Below are 19,620 nucleotides of genomic sequence, written 5' to 3'. Positions count from 1 at the left end.
AATCAAATTAAGTACAAACTATCGAAGATATCTTTAACCAAAACAATAAGTGTTGTCATTTGTTTCAATCTGCGATTTCACAAATAATACCCGTTAGGGTCAAATCTAGAACATTTGGTAATTACAGGGGGAAAAATAAAAGTTTCCCTGTTTAGTTGATTATATTGTAGAGTAACGACATCTTTTATTTTTGTTGTTATAATTCTTTATTTAAAATCTGGAGCAGCATTAGTGCCGCTACCAACGTCCAGTTGTTTCTGATTTTACATTTTTCCTTAGGTTCTAAGTAAGCCTAAGTCTCGTAGCTGCGCTGTCCACAGTTGGACGGCAGAGAGACGGCTATGTATATCTTATATATATTAGTGTATTTAATTATGCTCCCTTTAGCTGGAACGGAGGGTATATGCATGTACTTGAGTTCGGTTGAGCGGCCTGAGTGTGTAACAGAATGCTGACACTTGCACTTTCTGTGAGCGCGCCGATCAACTCATGTTTCGACCACATAGGGTTTTTGACCGGGCCTTTGTTTATGTAAACACTGCAACAAAGTGTTACAGTGTGTTTGCTTCAAGTACTCTTGGTACAGTAGTTATTCAATATATGTGCATACTACAATACATCGTTCGTAACTCAGAGTGGTCAATATGAGTTCCTGTTTGTACCCTTCGGTATAACAAACTCTCCAGCAGTGTTTACCAGGTTTATCATGGCAGTAATGCGTGATTCAATTAAGAACGAGGATGCGGTTGTATACATGGACGATGTTACGATTTCGAGCAAGAGTATCGATGAGGGCGTGCAGAAGTTGAAGCGAGTTTTGAAAGTGGCACAAGGAAATGGCTTGCGCATAAATTGGAGTAAATGTCAGGTGTTGAAGCGCAAAGTTAACTTCTTGGGCTGTGTCGTTGAAAACGGTACCATCAAGCCAGGTAATGAGAAAACTCAAGCAGTTGCTGATTTTCCGATTCCGCGCGACAAGAAAAGAGTCCAAAGATTCTTAGGATTGACGTCGTACTTCCGTAAGTTTGTGGAAGGTTACGCCGTAATTGCCAAACCGTTGTCCGACATGTTGCGCAAGGAGGTGAGGTTCGAGTTTCAAGACCAGCAATTAGCAGCATTTAAAAAGCTAAAAGAAGCGTTGATCAGTGAACCAGTTCTGAAGCTCTATAACCATTCGCTTGACACGGAAATTCATACCGACGCATCCAAGTTCGGATTTGGAGCCGTTTTGCTTCAACGAGACCCCTGTCATAACTTGCGGCATCCAGTTTTCTACATGAGCGGTAAAATCAAGCCATGTGATGAAAAGTATCATTCCTATGAACTGGAAGTACTTGCAGTTATTGGAGCCTTGGTAAAGTGGCGGGTGTACGTTCTGGGGAAGAAGTTTAAAATTATTACGGACTGTAACGCTTTTACCATGACCATGAAGAAGAAAGAGATTCCGCTCAGAGTGTCTAGATGGGCGATGTACCTACAAGATTTCGACTACGAAATAGAACACAGGTCAGGTTCGAAGATGAGACATGTCGATGCGTTGAGTAGGGTGTCATGTTATACGCTGACTGATAGTTTGTTTCATCGTTTGCGGGAAGCACACCTATTAGATGATTGGACAAAGGTGCTCAAAAGTGTCGTTGAGACCAAAGGCTATGAAGACTTCTACATAGTGAACGAAGTTCTGTTCAAAGATCCTAATAAAGAGTTCCTTCACTCATGGAAACCGAGATTATCCAGAACAGTCACAAGCAAGGACACTTCTCATCCAAGAAAACTCAGGATTTGATTGAGAAGTCGTATTACATTCCGAAGATAAAAGAGAAAGTAGCGCGACTAGTTGATAGCTGCGTAGAGTGTATCCTTGTGAATGCGAAGGCTGGTAGGCAAGAAGGGTTCCTTACACCAATAGACAAAGGTTACAAGCCGCTCGTCACATACCGTGTAGATCATGTTGGTCCGATGGAGTTAACCAAAAAACGATATAATCACATTTTCGTAATTGTAGATGCCTTTTCCAAGTACGTATGGTTGTATTCTACACGAAGCACAGGGGTTGAAGAAGTGGTGACCTGTTTGGAGCGCCAGGCTGTTTGTTTTGGAAATCCGTATAGGATAGTGTCAGATCGTGGAGCTGCATTCACATCCCACCTGTTCAAGGAGTACTGCGATAGGGAGAAGATCCAACATTTGCTGATTGCAACAGGAGTACCAAGGGGAAAACAAGTAGAACGCATGCATAAAATAGTTGTTCCGATGCTCTCCAAACTAAGCCTTGAAAGCCCAGGGTGCAGGTATATGCATGTAGGTAAGGTACAGCAGATCATAAACAACACTGAGCCAAGGAGTACCAAAGTTTCGACATTCAAACTGCTAACAGGGTTAGATATGCGTATCTCAGGAGATGTCCAGCTCAAGTCATTGATACAGGATTGTTTGATTTCGGAGTTACATGATGAACGCGACAAACTGAGGAAGGAAGCAAGGGAGAACATTCAGAGTATCCAAGCGGAAAACAAGAAAGCTTTTGATGCAAAAAGAAAGGTAGAAAAGAAGTTCCAGTTAAACGATTTGGTAGCCATTAAACGCACCCAGTATGGTACTGGTTTGAAATTGAAAGGAAAGTACCTAGGGCCGTATAAAGTAGTCAAAGTAGGAAACCATGGAAGATACGAAGTTGAAAGGGTGGGAGAAGGTGATGGGCCATTTAAGACATCAACCGTCGCAGAGTACATGAAGGCATTCGGGACGAATCCTGCGTCAGTAGGGCCGATTGTGGGATGCGGTCGTGGAGAGACAATGACAACTAGAAGCGGTCTCACCTACTGATCCAATATCTTTCCCTTTCTGTACTCGATATTCCTAAGTTATACTCGATAATTCTTAGTTGTACTCGATACCCATTTGCAACGTGAATTAAAAGTGGCAACGCACCGCCATACTCACTCTCGCCAAGTACAGTTCTATAGCACACGTATATTTTGTAAAACCTAAGTTAACCCGTCGAATGTGAATAAAGCATATCATCATACTATTTAGAGTCAGCGTTATCTTTTCTTAAAAGAGGACCCTGCAATTTTTGGGGGCTCAGCCGAGATAAAGCCTACCATTCGACAGAACTTTCAACTTGGCAAAAACACGTGTGCGGTGTAAGCAGAGAGCTGGAGAAATTGAGCAAATCGGCTAGATATCTTTAACTCGTCATAAGCAATTTGGCTGGAGTGTGACAAAGAAGGCTGGCGCTGAAAGCAGACACGGTTGGTGGCTTTTGCAAGGGCAAGAACTTGGAGACCTAGCGGACGAAGTGCTGGAAGGATTAAGAGGCAGCGGATCGTGGCTGGAGATCTAGGAGAAGCAGCAGACACGGGCTGGAAGCAGTGGAGATTCAGCGAGCAAGACATTGAATCTGGTGTGGTCATCGGAGCATGCGTGCAGGATTGTGCAAGCGGAAGGCTGGTGCACAGATCTTGGCAGCAGTTGAAAGCATCCAGAAAGTTCCAGTTGAGTTTGGAAGTCTTCATTGTATGTGTGACGCTACAAAAGCGGGAAGCGTGGGAAGGAAATACGACGAAGAACAAAAGCGACATCATTGAGCGAGTGGCTGAACTTTTGGTGGAGTGTTGCCAGAAAGTTTATTTCAAGTCGTGGGGTAACATTGAAATCAAGCAGTTCCAGAGACAGGGTGGTTAATCTATTTACAATTTGCTTTTGATACTACATTTAAGAAAACATTGTTTAATCTTAATAATCTACAGGACAAAGTTGTAAAATGGAGAGAAGCGAGATCTTGGCATTGCGAGTTGAAGAGTTGCGTCGGAAGTTATCGGAGTTGCAATTGGGTACGACTGGATTGAAGGCGGAATTGCAAAAGAGGTTGTTAACCTACTATGGTCTAAATAACGAGGGTGAGTCAGAAACGGATGATGGTGGTGAAGATGGTCTATCAGTAACGTCCGCAGAAATCACTATAAATCGGCCAAACGCAGCAGGTTGGCATCAAGGACTAGGAAATGAAAGGCAGGGTAGATCATGGTTCACGTTGAAAGATGTCGAGGGCAGTGTTTCGCAGTTTTCTGGGTCGAGTTCCCCAGATATCAACCAATGGATAGGAGAGTTGGAAGATTGTGCAGCTACAGTTGAGTGGAACCCTTTACAGTTGTTTGTGTATGCAAAACAGTTGCTTAGTGGAGCAGCAAAGATGTTTGTGCGTAGCCAGAGGAATATCAAACACTGTTCAAAGAAGTTCATCGCAGGTTGGGAAAACGACAGCAGCATAAGGGTGAATCCTTGCACGAGTTTCTTTGTGCTCTTATGGAAATTGCAAAGCCCATTTGTTTGGAGAAAGAAAGTTTGATCGAGTATTTCGTTGAGGGTATCCCAGATGCTATATCAAATAAAGCAATGCTATACCAGGCCAGAAACCTCAAGGATCTAAAGCTACAAATAGACGCGTATCAAAAATCACGTGGATCATTCAAATCAGTAAACAAGTATGGTTCACAGGGTAGCAAGGCTGTGCACGACACAAAACAAGATGCGGTAACTGGAGCAGTAAGGAAATGTTTTCGTTGCGGAGATTCGTCGCACATGAAGAAAGACTGTCCTGTGAAGGAGAAATGTTTCAAATGCGATCAACCAGGTCACCGAGCAGCACAGTGTAAAGCAGAAGTACAGGTCAAAACAGAGAGAGCAACCAATGTCGTTCAGGACGATAAAGTCGTTTCTTTTCTTCGAGCTTGAAACTGAAATCTGTGTTTTGCAGGAATTCATAATTTAAAGGACTTGTAAACACAGGTGCTAAATTGTGTTTGATGCGTAGGCGTGTGTTCTTGAAGCTAGGCGTAGGAGTAGCCAATCTGATTGGTCGTCAGAGAGTTTTGACAGGTATCGGTGAAAGTCAGGTGCTAACATTCGAAAGCTTCGTTACAAAGGTCGTTATCGATGGAATCGACATGTCGGTCGAGTTTCATGTCATACCTGATGATGATATGAAGTTTGACGCAATCTTAGGCACAACAATCTTAAACAGCATTGACATGATGGTAACCAAGTCTGGCACTATATTTTCGCCAAGAGTTCAAAGTGTTCCGCAAAGACCAACGACAGGATCAGACGATAACCAGGAAGGGCAAAGTACTTGTATGCAGTTAATTAGCGAGTTCGAAAGTATATACATGATCAGCACGAAAGACTCTAAGACAGTTTCGGCAGTAGATTTGGAGCGTTTGAGTCAGGAGGTAGCTTCTGAAGTGGAGAAGTTGATTGATAATTACAAGCCAGAAAGAAATCTCACTTCCCCAGTCGAGATGGAGATCTTGTTGACAGACGAGTTGTCTGTTTTCCAACATCCGAGACGATTAGCTTATTGCGATCAGAAAATTGTCGATGACCAAGTTCAAGAATGGCTAGAGGAAGGAATGATCAAGCCAAGCACATCCGAGTTTGCTTCGCCAGCGGTGCTTGTAGATAAGAAGAACGGGAAGAAGCGATTGTGTTGCGATTATAGAAAGTTAAATGAAAAGATTGTCCGAGATAACTTCCCAACAGCTCAAATGGACTGTGTGATCGAAAAGCTACAAAGTGGACAAGTTTTTACAACTCTAGATTTGACTAATAGTTTCTTTCACGTGCCTGTTTCGCCAGAGTCCCAAAAGTATACTGTAGAGTATGTTATTGTAATTCTTTATTTAAAATCCTGTCGCCATGTAGAGTAAAGACATCTTTTATGTGTTATTGTAATTCTTTATTTAAAATCTTTATTCAAAATCTGGAGCAGCATTAGTGCCGCTTCCAACGTCAAGATGTTTCTGCTTTGACAATTCTCCTTAGGTTCTAAGTAAGCCTAAGTCTCGTAGCTGCGCTGTCCACAGTTGGACGGCAGAGAGACGGCTATGTATATCTTATATATATTAGTGTATTTAATTATGCTCCCTTTAGCTGGAACGGAGGGTATATGCATGTACTTGAGTTCGGTTGAGCGGCCTGAGTGTGTAACAGAATGCTGACACTTGCACTTTCTGTGAGCGCGCCGATCGACTCATGTTTCGGCCACTTAGGTTTTTGACCGGGCCTTTGTTTATGTAAACACTGCAACAAAGTGTTACAGTGTGTTTGCTTCAAGTACTCTTGGTACAGTAGAAATTCAATATATGTGCATACTACAATATAAGTTAGAATTTGACCGAAGCCGAACTATAAGTAGATTGGAAAAACTCAGCAAATAAATTTGCAATTTCAGAATCCGTAGATGCCTCAATTGAGTTTAAGCGTACCGATGAGGGCAATGCTGAAGACAAAATTATAAATTTGCCTCGTATCCATTGAAAATTGAAATTTACATCGGTTTAAATACATGGAATAGCAATGAGTGGTGAGAACAGTAAAAAAAAGCAATCGAGCCCCCACAACCCGAGAAATTGTATGGATTGCCCGACTTTTTGTACATTTTAAAAGTGTTTGATTTATGGTTTCAAAGTCTTTGAAAGAAGTCTATCTGAAACCCGTTCATTAAATAAATAGAGTTTATTCAATATTCATGCTATTGTTAAAATTTGTCCAGTTATATTGGGAAATAATGTAATTTGGTTTATTCTACAAGGACTTTTATCGATAAAACCTCCATACGACATTTTATACCCGTTACTCGTAGAGTAAAAGGGTATACTAGATTCGTCTGAAAGTATGTAACAGGCAGAAGGAAGCGTTTTTGACCCCATAAAGTATATATATATTCTTGATCAGGATCACTAGCCGAGTCGGTTTAGCCATGTCCGTCTGTCCGTATGAACGCTGAGATGTCGGAAACTACAAAAGCTAGAAAATTGGGACTTAGCATGTAGATTCCTGAGCTTCTTGCGCAACGCAAGTTTGTTTCGTCAGTGTGCCACGCCCACTCTAATGCCAACAATCCGCCTAAAACTGTGGTTCCTACAGTTTTAATGCTAGAATACAATTTTTAACTGAACTGTATTTTTCTCATCAATACCTATCGACTGACCTAAAAAAAGTTTGCCACGCCCACTTTAACGCCCACAAACTGCAAAAAGTCGTAAATATGAACGCTGATATCTCAGAAACTATCAAAGATAGAGAATTGGGATCTCAGATTTAGATTCCGTAGCCTTGTACGTAGCGCAAGTTTGTTACGCGAATATGCCACGTCCACTCTAACGCCCACAAACCGCCTAAGCCTGTGGCGCCCACAATTTTCATGCTAGAAAAAATTTTAACTGAAATGTATTGGTCGCACACTTGGATGAGAGACCCCAAAAGTGACGTTATATAAGCCGACCAAAAATTTGAACATGTTATAATTTTGTATTTGATATTTGACCAATAAATGTATAAAAAAAACGTTTCGACTTTCCGTAGAGTAGAATTTTATTATTATTTTTTTTAAGAATTATTTTTCATCAGTTAGCTTCCCAAAATTTCGGGTATTTTTACAAAAAACAAGAAAGGAAGTTAACTTCGGCAAGCCGAAGTTTGTATACCCTTGCAGCTATAATTAATAAATTTAAAAATACAAAAAATGATATTTCCAATAGTATATGATAATATGTCAAAAAACACCGAAGCTATAATTTGTTTCATATTATTTTCCCACCAATTTTCCGATCGTTCCTAGGGCAGCTATATGATATACTCGTCAGATTTTGATAAAATTAAATTCGAAATTCAGAACTAATTCAAAAATGTTATTTCCAAGCGTAGGAGGTTATATGTTAAAAAACACCGAAGCTATAATTTGATTCATATTATTTTCCTACCAATTTTCCGATCGTTCCTATGGCAGCTATATCATATAGTCGTCCGATTTCGATAAAATTGAGTTCGAAATTCAAAATTAATTAAAAAATGTTATTTCAAGGCTTAGAAGGTTATATACTAAAAAACACCAAAGATATAATTTTTAAAATTTGTTTTCCGATTGTTCCTATGGGAGCTATAAGATATAGTTGTCCGATCCGGCTGGTTCCGACTTATATACTACCTGCAAAAGATATAAGACTTTTGGAAAAGTTTCAGCCCGATAGCTTTAAAACTGAGAGACTAGTTTGCGTAGAAACGGACGGACAGACATGGCTAGATCGACTCGTTTAGTCATGCTGATCAAGAATATATATACTTTATGGGGTCGGAAACGTCTCCTTCACTGCGTTGCAAACTTCTGACTGAAATCAATATACCCTCTGCAAGGGTATAAAAATTGGTATCTTCATTTATAATATTTTACCCGAATCTTTTATGTATTTATTTAGACTACATCTATTTAGAATACTACGAATTGGTGGACTTTATTGTAAATATGCGCCAAAAACTATATGCTAAAAATGGGGGGGAAAAAACTTGTATTGCTTGTAGTTATTAAATAATATATGAAAAAAGTTCATATGTATAACTTCGTATTTATTAGTGAAAACCATAATTTTAAAAGAAAACAAGGAAGAACGCTATAGTCGAGTACCTCGACTATCAGATACCCGTTACTCAGCTAAAGGGACCAAAGGGAAATGGAGATATGCAAGCAGCAAAGCGAGATTTAAATGCGCCACCTACCGGCGGAAGACAGATTTAAGCATTGTGGGCGTTAGGGTAGGCGTGGTAAATTTTTTTTTTTGGATCAATCGATAGGCATTGACGAGACCAATACATTTCAGTTAAAATTTTTAATCTAGCATAAAAATTGTGGGCGCCACAGTTTTGGGCGGTTTGTGGGCGTTAGAGTGGGCGTGGCATATTCGCATAACAAACTTGCGCTGCGTACAAGGCTACGGAATCTAAATCTGAAATCCCAATACTCTATCTTTGATAGTTTCCGAGATATCCGCGTTCATATTTACGATTTTTTGAAGTTTGTGGGCGGTTTGTGGGCGTGGCAAACTTTTTTTTGGGTCAATCGATAGGTATTGATGAGAACAATTCATTTCAGTTTAAATTTTTACTCTAGCATCAAAAGTGTAGAAGCCACAGTTTTGGGCGGTTTGTGGGCGTTAGAGTGGGCGAGGCACTCTACTGAAACAAACTTGCGCTGCGTAAGAAGCTCAGGAATCTGCTCGCCAAATCTCAATAGCCTAGCTCTCATAGTTTCCAAGATCTAAGCGTTCATCCGGACAGACGGACAGACGGACATGGCTAGATCGACTCGGCTAGTGATCCTGATCAAGAATATATATACTTTATGGGGTCGGAAACGCTTCCTTCTGCCTGTTACATACTTTCCGACGAATCTAGTATACCCTTTTACTCTACGAGTAACGGGTATAATCAATGATTTAAATAATATAAGCATTAATCCGATTCCATCTCAGTTTCACCTTGGCTAATCAAGAACATAATCAAAATGTCCTGAATGCTCTTCACTCTATCCATTTTTCTGCAACAAGATTATATGTAATTTTTGAATTCCTTGCTCCGAGCTCCTTGAGCTTCCTCTGACAGTTGACCTATTGTTAGTAACGCTTTCGAAATAGTTTCAGCACCGTGAATTAAAAACTTGTGTATCGTTGGCGGCATATAATACCACGTATTATACTGTACTGTACAAAGTATCTAGCAGTTTCATGTGCGAATTCTTCGAATTGTTCTATGTTAACCTCATGGCCTGATGCAGCGACAACCATTATGATGTGAAACCTTTTTTTTAGCTGGAGATCAACCCCAGTAATTTTGCAGAAACTTCGGCTTTCCGAAAAAATCGTCGCGCGTTGTTGCCATCATTGGAAATTTCAAAACAGAGCTTTGGAACATCTATTATTAACTTCGTCTTAGATCTAAACATTATTTGTTTTTTTTTTTTGGCTGCTAAACAGTATTTTTATCTTCTTCCGATCTTGCTTGCCATTTCTTTAAGGGCAATATTTACGACAAGTGCAAATGGCACTCAAAAAATTGAATCTATCCATGTAATACTGAAATATCATAATGTAAGTTCTCAGTAACAATTGCCGTGTCAAACCTCCGATCAATATCATTGAAATCTTTGCTGGTGGAACCATACAAATAACATTTTTTTCGAAGTGGTGTGTGTTATGGCATTGCAAACCTTTTTAAACTATTATTAAAAGAATCAACTCATGTTTGACTTTTAGATGCCTAGGTGTTCAGTCTCAGCCATTACTCTATTTTTTTTCTTCTTGTGAAACAATTGTCGTTTTCTTGACGAAGGCAATTTTTGTGGGCCAAACCACCTTGATCTTGTACACAAGTCTTAAAGGTACAATTGATGTTATCAATACTGAGGAATTGCTACATTCAGGACCGTAAAATGCTTGCTTGTAAGACCAATGAGCCGAGCTGCCATCAAAACCCCATTTTGATATGAGTGTAATTTATTGCGTTCTGCATTATTGATAACACACTCCTGAAGTAAGATCAATCGTTCAGCAGTGATATCATGAAGAGCCTGTAGCTTTATTTTAGCTTCAGTTTCGCTTTGCTTTTTAAATTATTGTGTAGGATGAAAATTTTTGTAGATCTCCGTTTTGAGTAATGTCATATTGATGCCTGGATAACTCCAAACTTGATCTCCAAACTTTTGTCAACAATGTTCTTGTAGCTCGTTGCAGTTGCTGGGGAAGTAACAGTCACGGCTTTTACTATTTTAGACGCTTTAATATTACCACATTTCCTCAACTGGATTTGCGTTGCAAAATCTAATTCCGGCAAAGTAGTGCTATCTCTTAAAGTTTTGGTTTTCTTTAATTTGGCATCTACGACACATTCCTCAAAAGAAAGTTTCCTTTAGACCGCGCTTCGACTCTTTTGACTTAAAAGAAATTTTTGACTCTTGCCATTCCGTATAGGAATTGACAAATCGAGACTAAAACCCACGGATGAAATCATCCATTTCGCGCTCGAATTCTTTAATATATTCATCTGATGGCTTAACAATATTCTTTATGTATCCAGATAAGAAGATAACTTCTCGCTATAGGTCGTTTTGCCGCTGTCATCCGCAACATTACATAGCTGAAGGCGAGTGAATTTGAAAGTTATAAAATAGTGTCCGTAAAAATGCAATGGTAAAGGTCAGAAAAGATCATATATTTACCGGTTACAAACAATCCCTCTAGCTAAAGACTTAAACACATATTACAAAAACACACACATATTCTACCTAATGACTAGTTTGACAATAAGACGTTCACTATAAATAAGAGTACACTAGTCCATACGCTATTCTTCGTTTTCCAAATCTTCCTTAGTTTGATTGCGGCAGCCGAGATTAAATTTGACTATTTTGTTTAATTATTCACAAAACAGCTGACCGAAACAGCTGACTAAAGCAGATAAGCGACTCAGCTGATCCAAACAACTGACTGAAACAGCTTGCCAACACCTGACATTCAAAAATAAATATAACGAATTTTTTGTGAAATACCGTGCACCTTTGAATTAAAATAACTGTCTTGGGGCAGAACGGGGCACGGAACCCCTTGGTGCAGACATAATTACGTTTTTTTTTTACGTTTTGTCAAATGTAATTTATTCTTAAGTTTTTTGATTCGCTTAAAAACGAACTGATATTTTGAGTTTTATATTTTCAACGTTTTTTACAATGTGAGATCCACCATGGTCGATTTATTTTATAAATTAATGTCACACAAATGGGGTTATACTTTATCACCGAGATTCATGTTTTAAATTGTGTTAAACTAAAATTTTAGGAATAGAGTACCTGAGTGAGGATTTAATATCAGTCCGAGTACGAGCCCTTCATCCTGGAAAAGTTACAATCACAGCATCGGTCAGTTTGGCGGACGGGACAACGCTGCCACCAGCCACTGTGGAGTTAATTGGTATGTGTGGCTACACATCAGCACTCTTATTTGTTATTATGAGAGCCCAAATTTAAACCTTTCTCGCAGTTTCCAAAATTTTGGAGCTGATTTCACCAAAACCCATCAGAATGGATTCAATTTTGGCAACACCGCGAAGCACACTTCAGCTAAAATCTAATATAGACGATGCGGCTTATGAGTTGGGCAGTCAAAGCAGTGGCATTTTCAACGTAAAACCAGATGGCGTTGTGCACACAAAAACCACTCTCGGCCGAGATCTCTTAATTGTAAAATCCTGCTTTATAAAGACAAATTATTGAATTGAGCTAATCCACATTTTTATTATTTAGACCAAAAGAACGGACCAAACACTGTCTATCGGAATCGAAGTGAAGAATGTTCAATACATTTTGGTGGCGCTGATGCCAGTCCTGAAATTTAAAAGGGTCGAACACAAGGTTCCGAGTGGTATGAACTTTATGTTTAAAGTATCGCTTCACGACAATAAAGGCAACGAGTTCTTCCACAACGTCGAGGATTCAAATGGCCTACGCTATCAACTGGCCACCAAAAATATAGTCGATGTACAGATAAATAGTAATCTGACAATAACGGTGAGTTTCACGTTTCCAGTTTTATATCGGTTACGCTTAGGACCGTTTTCTCTTCCGCCTTGCAAAGAAGACTTTAGCCGAATTGATGTTACATTTTATGATGGTAAAAATTGGTTTCAGGTTTCTCGTCCGTCCTTTTAAGTCCTAACTGAATAACATACCATTTTTCGATTTGTTGCCGACCCCCCAATATAATAGTTAACTTATTACACAGGAACAGATTTTCCATCATAATTGGGACCTGATCTGAGTAAAAGTCTCATACAAACTTTTGTGCCATCACCTACAGGATCCGCCATATAGCTAAGAACACAATAAAAAAACGATGTTTGCCCACATATTGAATTATGTCTATGGAATTTGACAACAAAGTTAAAATTCCTTAATTTTCCACAATTGGACCGCCTTAAAAATTAAAGTAATTTTTATACCCGTTTCTCGTAGAGTAAAAGCGTTTCCGTTTCCCCATAAAGAATATATATTCTTGATCAGGATCACTAGCCGAGTCGAACGCTGAGATCTGAGATATATAAGAGCTACGCTATTCGGCCTCTTGCGCAGCGCACGTTTGTTTCAGCAGGGTGCGACCCCCACTCTAACGCCCACAAACCGCCCAAACCTGTGGCGACCACAATTTTCATCCTAGAAACAAAATTTTAAGTTAAATTTATTAGTCTCGTCGATACCTATCGATTGACCCAAAAAAAAAATTTGTATTGGATTTGTTATGGCAATAAAACCGTTCTTATAGTTTTATTATCTGCTCATATATAGTGTCAAATTTAAAATAAGTCATGGCAACCTATATATTGCGAGTAAGCATATATATTTGTATGCATAAAATATTTTGATATTTATTTAAATCGTCTTCGGAATAAAATATGAAAAAACGCAAACATGGCATAACTGATTTGGAGATGTTTTATGCTCGTTGTTTGGGGACATTTGGCTGTCGTAAAAATATTTTATTCCGAAGACCATATACTTGTTGATTACTCGGATTGTATAGGATGCCATGACTTATTTTAAATCTGACAACATATAGGAGTAGATCATAAAACAAAAAAAACGGTTTTCTTGCTATAACAAATCCAATAAAATTTCCTTATGAAATTGCATCAAGCCAAATTAAAGCATACTGTTTACAAAAGATTCCAGGAAAAAACAATTTCTTCCATTTAAGATATTATTTGGCCGGTTTTGGATCAAAGAAATTGTTGAAATCTTGGGAATTTCAAAGTTGACGTTAAATTCCGAAGACATGGGCAATGGGCAAAATATACCCGTTACTCGTAGAGTAAAACGCTATACTAGATTCCCCGGAAAGTATGTAACCGGCAGAAGGAAGCGTTTCCGACCCCATAAAATATATATATTCTTGATCGGGATCACTAGCCGGGTCGATCTAGACATGTCCGTCTGTCCGTATGAACGCTGAGATCTCGGAAACTATAAGAGCTACAATATTGGGATTAGGCATGCAGATTCCTGCGCAGCGCAAGTTTGTTTCAGCTATGTGCCACGCCCACTCTAACGCCCTCAAACCGCCCAAAATTGTGGCTCTTACAGTTTTGATGGTAGAAGAAAAATTTTAACTGAAATGTATTGTTCTCATCAATACCTATAGATTGACCCACGATTGCCACGCCCACAAGCCGCCCAAACCTGCGGTGCCCACAATTTTCATGCTAAAAACAAAATTTTAACTTAAATATATTATTCTCGTCAATACCTATCGATTGACCAAAAACGCCCATAACGCTTAAATCTTTCTACCGCCCACATAACCATATAACGCGTGTATCTCCCTTTGGTCCCTGTAGCTGAGTAACGGTTATTTGATATTCGAGGAATTCGACTATAGCGTTCTTCCATGTTTTTAGCAAAAATATTTAATATAAGTCCAATTATATAGGCCACATAATTGAATATGTTGGAAAACGTCGGATTTTTGTATTCTTAGATATAGGTGATGAAACACTGGTTTGTTTTGGACAATTACTCAGAAGCATGCAATTAATATGGAAAACTAGCAATGGATTACAAACATTTTCGCCTGTGTTCCTGTGTTACCGGAAAGTAGTCCAAAAATTATCGAACAATAAATTCTCATTAGGGCAGTGTTGCCCATTCGGTCGGATCGCGAGTCCGCGGTTTCTTTGCCGACGCTCTGCCACGACACCTGGCACTGTAAACGGTCGTGTGGCTTCGGCAGGCGCCAATCGGGTAAAAATCTTATTTTCATCTTAACGACAAAACACAACTTAAAACTTCTTACATCTTACATTTATAGCCTAAAATACAAATACTCGGGACGACACAAAAAACAAGGGTTAATGAGTTAGAAAGGACATTTTCTGGCTGCTTGAATCAGGCAGAAATCATTAAGTTTTTCCCTTCCTGCGGGATTAGATATTCTACACTCCCCTGCAATAGCTGCTTTTACACTTCCTTGCAATACCTGCTTTTTCACTACATTGCATTAGCTGCTTCTACACTCCCATGCAATAGCTGTTTTTCAACTCCCTTGCAATAGCTGCTTTTACCTACCCTGGCAATAGCTGCTTACTCGTAGAGTAAAATGGTATACTAGATTCGTCGGTAAGTATGTAACAGGTAAAAGGAAGCGTTTCCGATCCCGTAAAGTAGTGATCAGGGTCACTAGGCGAGTCGATCTAGCCATGTCCGCTGTACGTCTGTCCGTGTGAACACTGAGATCTCGGAAACTACAAGAGCTATAATGTTGGGAGTTAGCATGCATGTTCCTGGGCTTCCTGCGCAGCGCAAGCTGCAGGGTGCCACGCCCACTCTACCGCCCATAAAACGACTATAACACTAAAACCCGTCTTGCGCCCACCTTTTTCAATATTTTTTAAGAATGCCTACGCGCAAAAAATGATTGAAATCGGAAAATTCATTGAAAAGTTATAACCAAATAATAATCAATTTTTTGCAAACTCAATCGAGATTGCACACCACATGCATTACATCATATTTTGTCAGTGAAGCTAAAAAAAAAAACATTATGTGAGTTACTTTACTATGAAATTCCTTTACTGCTCCCGACGTGACATTGACAGAAAGTAGTTTTTAACTTAAACTAATGGCGTTTAAAGCTCAAATTTACCTTCATACCTTTATAAAAAACCGCGCGCATTTTAAACGAGCCGTTAACCTGCTAGGGCCACAAACTATCCTTGCCCGTCTCCACTTACTCCACTTTTTTTAATAATGATTCAAAGAATAAACAAAAAATTTGCGTCCCATTGCATTGATAATAAATTTTTTAAGCGGCCAACAGTCAAAATTTAAAAACAGGTACTCACATTGGCTGGCTTCTCAGGCTTTTTTTCTTTTCTTCCATGCTTTCCATCGTGACTTTTTAAATTGTGCACTTACCTACTTCCACATACACTCTAACTCGCGTTTCTCGTTCTTGTCTCTGGTTTCTCCCTGGGCTTTCCTTTTCCTCGTCACTAGTCGTGGGCTGGAAACATCTGGTCGTGCTGGCCCTGGTCCTGGGCTCTGGGGTTTTCCCGAGTCAATCAAATTCGGCTTACCTTTACTGCTAGTTGCTCCTGGCTTGGTTTCCTTTCCTTCGTGTGAAGCGATTTCCGGCCCGCCGCTTCGTTCCAAGTTATCCGTTCTAGTCTTTTCTTTTATGTTCTCATTCCCGGCGGGATCATTATATTGGTCTCGCTCACTCCTTTCTGTTTAATTGGCAGTTTCCAGATCATTCCAGCAAGTTTACCCCGGTTTTTTTTTGATTCCGTTTATTTTCTGAGTTATAACATGCGGTACGGCAACAGCGGTTTTCACTCTCTCTCTCTGCTGTGTTTGCCCCGTCCTCCTTGCTATCGTCTTGTCCACGATTGAGATAGCGAAGTCATTCGCGAATCCAGTCACTTGGATGTTGGCAGGCATGGAAAGCCTTAGCACTCCGTCGTGCATAGTGTTCGACAACAAGGGACCCAGGACTGATCCTTGTGTTTTCCCAGCAGTAACTGTCGACGGTCAGGATGAGATACTCCGGAATTTGTTGCCGCCCAATCAAATGATCCTCGACCAGTTCGCCGTGTTGAAAGCATTTCTAATGCCAAGCGTGACCAGTAGGCAGTAATTCTTCGTTCCACCTTTCCAGCGCAACAGCTGCTGGATTATCAAACTGCAGGGAAATGTTCCCTCGCAGAGACAGGCTTTGTATACCTCTCCAAAGGCGTTCGGATGGAGCGCCAGCGCCAGACTCATCGCATTGTGGGGCACTGCATCCGGCCCTGGGGGTTTCTTGTTCTGCAGACTGCGTATGGATTCAGTAACCTCGGCCTCACTTATTTCGCTAACCTCCCATATAGGACCCACTCCATACTGTGCTTGCTCCTTGACGCTAACTCTTGGAAACAAAGTGCGTACAATCTCATTTAGGGCTTCGTGGTCTGTTAGAGAGCGTTTGCCTGCATTTACCCGTTTTACCACGACTCGATCTTGCGATTTTGTGTCCCGTTTTGCTTCATTGTATGCGGCACCCGCTCCAGTCCGCTCCTTTGCTATGGCAATTGTTGGCACTTTACTGAGTGGCAATATGCCCAATCTCCAGGCACTTGTAACACCTGGACTGCAGGTGTTTTTCCTTCACTCTGCAAATAGACCATCCTAGCTTGATCTTGCCTTTGCCAAAAAACCGCTTCGGGTTCTTTGGTGGTCAGTCCAACCACTACCGTCTGGATGTCTCTATTGAGAATTGACGTAGGCTCCTTAGTTTTACTGAGTCTGCGTTCACGGTCCACAACACAAATTGGTCCAACAGAGCCTTGGTGACATCTTCGGCCGCTAATAGCGGATCCAGGTCGTCGATCACCACCGTCTTGGTCCTCTAGCTTTCGGATAGCGCACGGACCACCGCCGCTTCTCCTAGGACCGCCTCGAAACTCCCTTCTATTACCTCCGGGCTGGTGTCTTCGCTTCTGTTGAGCCCTAGAAGTAGGTTTCCATTCGCTGTACGACGGCCCTTGATGACTCGGGTGCTAAGGTTACGCAGCTTGCCGCCGTCCCTACGGGTGACCATAGCTAGGACGTCTCTGTAGGTTTTCTTATTTGCTTCCACTTTTAAGGCATCCGCACGAAGAGGCTTCCGAGACCGCTTTTTTGGAGCCGTCGTTCTCCAGGCAGTGGTCTCGTCTCTTTCATCGCTTCCACTCTCAGCTGACTCTTCTGTGGAGCCTCTGTTTTTAACAAGTTCCCTTGGTGGACTTTTCCTCTTTCTCTGTTGGAATGGCGCCGGTGGTGTCAGGTGTATTTCCCCGTGTACAGCCGTATCTGCTTGGCTAGGCCTTTGCCACGGGTCTGTCTGCACAACGCTGGTGGTCGAGAAACCTTGTGCAACATTTCGCCAGAGATCCGTTTGAGCGGCTATGTCCTGATTGGGACTGTACGGTGTATGTTGACCGTTGCTCTCACTTATGCTTCGTAGGCCCTTTTTGATGCCCTGGGAGGGAGACCCCAACTTGGCTTAAGAAATTTGTTGCACTTTCTGCACCTGCATGACGTTCGTGAGGCGAAGGACTTCGTCAAGGAGCACTCTGAGCTCCGCGAACTGTTCCGGTCCCGTGAGCTCCTGGTCCGCTTTCGCTCTCTTCGTGGTGGTTGTCTGCCCGCTAGTTGGGCGGCCAGGGTCTCATTGGCTCTTGGGCGCGTCCTGCCCCTCATCCTCTTCCCAGAGGACGATAGGCCTGTGGTCTTTTTTAGCACTGGGTTCCTAGGGTCTGAGGCTTTATTTTTGTTGATCGTACTTAAACTTGGTGCATTTACTGTGGAGACAGCCAAGATCGCCACCGTTTTCCAGGTTTGTTGTTTGGAATGGGATTTAGGGCCTCAAGAATTCATGCCCTGGCTCCCACGGGTGGATTTCCACATCTGTGGCTTCCACTTGGATTAGATGACATTCCTTCCATGTTATGCTTTTTCCACCTACTGCCAGGTTTTTTGCATTTTATACCTACTTTTAGGTGTCGTGACTGGCGCCAGTTTGGTACAGATGCAGACCACGCAGCCGCCCAGTGTGGGATAAAAGCTACTTGGATTTTAGGCTATTAGCTCGGCTTGCACGATTCAGGGCGGTCAGAGGTCGCGACTTTTCTCTCGACTTTTTCGATGGTGTGTTCCGCGGTGTTCCGCGTTAGCTTGGGCTTGCCAGTTAGTCAGCTCCGTGAAACCGTTAACACCGAATAGTCCTATGCCGAGCAGAAGAGCTGTTATTCGTCAGTTTCCAGATTCCTTGCCAGGGAGTTCGAGCAGCCGCCCTTTAGGTTTGCTACAATCCCATCCAATTCAAATGCAACCTGCATCAGCGCAAAAATGGTTTGGTACTACAAACAGCGCCCCAAAGGAATCTCCCTCTCCAGGGGCTTAAAACATCGTAGCGAGCAGCTTCTGACAGCCTCGCCCTGCGATCAGCTGATTCTGCTGGCATTGTGCAACACTGCCCAGACCAGCTGAGTCGAGTGCGGAGGTTCAAGTGGAAAACTAGAGAGAAGTGCAACAACAAGATTTACCCGCCAAGTGAAAATACTCAAGAGAGTTTTCCGTAAAGCCACTGGACTTCTAGTAAGAAACTCTATTGCGGCCTGGCCAACTGATGGTGCCCACGGTGGAGTCGCCTTCAAGTGCAGAGACAGGACAGTCCCTGGACCAACTGCTAAAAGCCTAAGCCTGGTGTGCAGCTGCCAGCGAACGTGGATAGCCGGTTTTATCTGCGCAGCGCACTTTTCATACCCAGTTGGTGGTTGATAGTTCTAGTGGCGGGCGTTTTGTCGTGCCGAACTATTGAACTAATCCTACATCGAATATAAACTAATCTTATTACGAATTCATACCTAATCTATGCTCATATATGCGTACTATATAAAATAAATATTTATTTTATTGAATGTGGACAATTATAATGGAATAATATATAGAGTGTACTAAATTTCGGACAAAAAGAAATTGAAATATCGCCACGCACAAACTACAGGAATTAACATTGTTTACGTCAAAGGACGTTTAATTTCAGGAGGCAGTTGTCGAGCGGCAGTTTTATCCAGATGTCTACATCTCGCACGCTCGCACTGCCGTCCGCTCTCCCTCTCCATCTCTCCCCTAAGTCTCCGCTCCGCTCTGGAGCGCTTAAGTTAAGTTAGGCTTAATAAGTTCTTATTTCCAAGTGTACGAATAAACACCTATGCCCGTCG

The 19,620-nt window shown here is 41.3% G+C and overlaps 1 protein-coding gene across 7 annotated transcripts in view; it reads right to left on the bottom strand.

Moving 5' to 3' along the window:
- Window positions 1-19,620, bottom strand: part of LOC119562453 (nuclear pore membrane glycoprotein 210) — a 586,123-nt gene that overhangs the window by 555,663 nt on the left and 10,840 nt on the right. The window lies entirely within an intron of this gene.

The sequence above is a fragment of the Drosophila subpulchrella genome, unplaced genomic scaffold (genome assembly GCF_014743375.2).
Source record: "Drosophila subpulchrella strain 33 F10 #4 breed RU33 unplaced genomic scaffold, RU_Dsub_v1.1 Primary Assembly Seq48, whole genome shotgun sequence".
In the NCBI taxonomy this organism is placed as follows: domain Eukaryota; kingdom Metazoa; phylum Arthropoda; class Insecta; order Diptera; family Drosophilidae; genus Drosophila; species Drosophila subpulchrella.
This window is presented reverse-complemented; position numbering and strand designations above follow the sequence as displayed.